This window comes from Cricetulus griseus, chromosome 6, assembly GCF_003668045.3.
Source record: "Cricetulus griseus strain 17A/GY chromosome 6, alternate assembly CriGri-PICRH-1.0, whole genome shotgun sequence".
NCBI lineage: Eukaryota > Metazoa > Chordata > Mammalia > Rodentia > Cricetidae > Cricetulus > Cricetulus griseus.
Genome location: NC_048599.1, coordinates 5,275,708 through 5,279,989, shown reverse-complemented (window position 1 = coordinate 5,279,989; position 4,282 = coordinate 5,275,708).

Here is a 4,282-nt window from a genome sequence, read left to right as displayed (position 1 = left end):
GAATTAAATTGTGGAGCTGGAGAGCTGGCTCAGCTTATGTAGGTGTTTGCCTCCAAGCCTGGTGACCCAGAACCCAAGTGAGGGAAGAGAACACTCCTAGGCATTGTCCTGTAACCTCCATACATGAGCCATGCACGGCACTCATGTGTGCGCGCACACACACACACACTCACACACTCACACACACACACACACACTAACACACACACACACACTCTCACACACACACACACTCACACACACACTCACACACACTCTCACACACACACTCACACACTCTCACACACACACTCACACACTCACACACACACTCACACGCACACACACACTCTCACACACACACACACACTCACACACACACTCACACACACACACTCTCACACACACTCACACACTCTCACACACACACACTCACACACACTCTCACACTCACACACACACTCACACACACACACTCACACACATACACACTCTCACACACACACACTCACGCACACACTCACACACACACACACACACACACACACACACACACACACACACACACTGATTGTTTTTTTAAGAATGAGGGATGAGTACTTGTTCCGGTAGGATGTTTTTTTTCCAGTGTAGATTGATATTTTGATTTTATAATTGTCAAGGCTGAGAATTCTTGGTCCACAGATACAGAGTATCAATGGTGGAAGTGTGTCTAAGCCCATTTCAGAAGCAGTTGGAATCTGTCCTGATCTCAGGTAAGAATTCAGTTAGCAATGTTTGTGGCTCTGCTTGGAGACAAGATCTCATTCTGGAGCCCTGACTAGCATGCCAGTCTCACTTAAACTCATAGCAAAACCCCTGCTTCACTTCCCTCATGCTGGTACTATGGACATGAGCAGTTTTACCTGGCTTCATCTAATATTTTTTTCTTTTGTTTTTTCAAGACAGGGTTTCTCTGTGGCTTTGGAGACTGTACTGGAACTAGCTCTTGTAGACCAGGCTGGTCTCGAACTCACAGAACATTTAATATTTTTTTTCTAATACAAAGTCTTACTATGTAGCTCTAGATGACCTGGAACTCACTCTGTAGACCAAGCTGACCTCAAACTCACAGAGATCCCCCTGTCTCTATCTCCCAAGTGCTAGGATTAAAGGTGTGCACTACCACCATCCAGCATGATAGCAATTTTTAAAATCAAACATTCTAGTTTGATACAATCCAAACGTATGCTAATTTGGCACTCACAGGCTGAGGAGTGACATTAGATAATATTAAATATTGTTTCTTCCTAATTAAAACCATTCTGTTTCTTCAAGAACAGATAATTTCGTGCATGCAGGAGAAACGCTGAAACTCATAACCTTTCACAGTTGTGAATGTGAGGCACTGTGTTTCAGGTTCCGTGAGCAGTCCCGAGTGGTGAAACAATATACAAAGAGCAAAGCAAGCTGTGAATGCCTCAGACCCAAAGATCTAGCGAGTCCTCGGGACAAGACAGGACACAAGCCAGCATGCCAGAAACACCTCGGATTCATTTTGCATTTGATTCCAAAATTTTCATAACCCCCACCTTCAACTACATGGCCCTATATGAGGTCACAACCTAGAATATAAGAAGCCAGGCATTGTCCAACCTTTTATTTGTGTAGTAGGAGGTGCAAATATATTTATTTCCTTTTTAACTTTTTGCCTTGCTTTTGAAACATTTGTTTATTTAGTGTTGGGCAGGGGTTAGAGGACAGCTTACCAGAGCCTCCTGTCTCCCTCCATCACACAGGGTCCAACTCAGCTCATCAGTCCTGGTACAGACTGCATTTATGTGTCACCATCTCTGAGTCATGTATTGTTTTTTTCTGAGACAGGGTCTGCCTTGTAGTCCAGGCTGGCCTCATGCTCACGAAAGGTTGTTTCTGGTAAGTGGCATTGCTACGTCATGTGATTTTGTTACTCAGGTCCTCTAAGCTTTGGCCATTGGGGTTCTCAACAACTAGGCTGCACTCCCATTGTTTTAGCTTTCAAGAGCCTCCTAGCTCCCTGGTTCTGTATGCTACCTCAGGTTTGACTTCTGTATTCCTCCCCCTGGACCATGAGTCACTCACTTTTCCTCAAGAGCCTCAGCTGTCTTTGTGATGGAAAGGTGTAAGGAACATAGAACAGAAGCTTAAGAGCAAGAAAAGATTTTTTTTACCATGAACACTGCCTTAGTTACCTTTCTGTTGCTGCAATAAAACAACGTGGCCAGGGAAATTTATAAATGGAGTGTTTAATCTGGCTTAGAGAAAGTGTTCAATTTGTCTTTTAGTTTCGGAGGTCTAGAGTCCATGATGGTGGCATGACGAATAGTTGAGAGTTCATATCTTGTTCAACAACTATGAGGTATACACACACACACACACACAGAGAGAGAGAGAGAGAGAGAGAGAGAGAGAGAGAGAGAGAGAGAGAGAGAGGCTAAAGTATTTTGAAACCTCAAAGCCTACCCCAGTGACACATCTCGTTCAACAAGACCACACCTCCTAATCCTTCCCAAACAGTTCTACCAACTGTGGACCAAATATTCAACCATATGAGTCTATGGAGATTGTTCTCATCCAAACCCCCACATTCCAATCCCCGGCCCCCCCGGGCTCCTGGCCTTTTGGTAATGAGGCCACTTCAAAAGTTCTCACAGTCTTCCACAGACTCACACAGTTAAGAGTCCAGGTCTTCTGAGCTCAGCTGTGTGTGTGGGTGGGGTGGGCAGGGTCCTACCCTCAGGCTCCCCTCCTCTTATCTCAGTCAGCACAAGCCTTTAAATTTCCTGGTGCCCCCCAATCTGCACATTTTGTATTTCCTTTTGCCCCCACTTGCTCTTTTCCACTGTAGACCGACCGCCCTAAGACTGATCACCGACAATGACAAGACAGAGTCAATATTAGGCTGTCTTGAAATCTCCTCTGTCAAGGAAATTATTCCATTACTTTTCAATTTAACCTCAGGCAAATTTTAAGGACAATGACAGAAAGCAGCCACACTCTTTGTCAAAATGTCACAAGAATATTGTCCTCTCTGAGATCTTCCTCTCCCCCATTTCCAATTAAACTTTTCAACCTCCAGTTTTTTCTCCTGCTTTTTTCCCCATTTGTGTATGTATGTATGTATGTATGTATGCAACTGTGTGTGTGTATGTATTTAAGACAGAATCTCACTATGTAGTCTGTCTGAGCTTAAAAATCTCCATGTAAGCCAGGCTGGCCTTAAACACACAGAGGTCTGCTTACCTCTGCCTCCTGAGTGCTGGGATTAAAGGCGTGTGCCATCACACCCAGCTCCCTCTTCTATTGCCATGTCAGAAGCACGCTACCCTCTCAATTCCCTGCAAAGTATCTCTTTTTCCCATTTCAGAGCCCTACTCGAGTTTCCTGGCCCAGTGGCTAATGTCAAACATTTTTCCATATTCTAAATGGTAACTATGATTAAAAAAAAAAACAAAACAAAACATTCCATTCACTCAGTCTAAAGAATTCTTAAGCCTATCGGTATCTTTAGGAAAACACCAGGGGCTGGGAAGACAGCTCAGCAGTTAAAACACGTACTTTTCTTGCAGAGGACCCAAGTTCAATTCCCAGCACCCATGTCACCTGAACTCCAGAGGGTCTGATACACACACACACACACACACACACACACACACACACACACACACCTACCTAAAAATAAGAATCAATTTAAAAATTAGCAACAATAACAAAACAACCACCAAACTTGCAGTTGGAGTCTATGGTGGTTAATATTGTCAACTTGACAGGCTCTAGGGTCACCTAGGAGACACATCTCTGAGTGAACTTCTAGACTGGGTAACTGGGGGTAGGACCCACTCTTGTGTGGGTCCTGTTGCATGGGCTGGGGCCCTGGACTAAATAAGAAGGAGAAAACAAGTATCAATATAAAAAAACGCAGCTCCCATCTAGAAGAAAATAAGAAGGTATTTATTTTGGAGCCATTTTGACCAGCTGCATCCCAGGAACAGATTTAGGTTCCCCACAAATTCCATCTCTCAGTGTCAAAGCAGTTTCATGAAGTTTTTAAAGTTTTACCAAACAAAGAAAGTCATATATCACAGTAAGTTTAAAATACATTGGCGGGTCCATTAGAGAGGCCAGTCCAGTGAAATGGGGGAAGGCCCAGGATGCCATCTGACGACATTCTTAGCTTTTGGATTGGTGGAAGCTAGCAGTCTGCTAACTTCCTAGGTTCCAAAAGCTTTTTATCTCTTTGCCATGCAATGTTAGTTCCGACACAGAGCTGGACAAGGGATGGCTG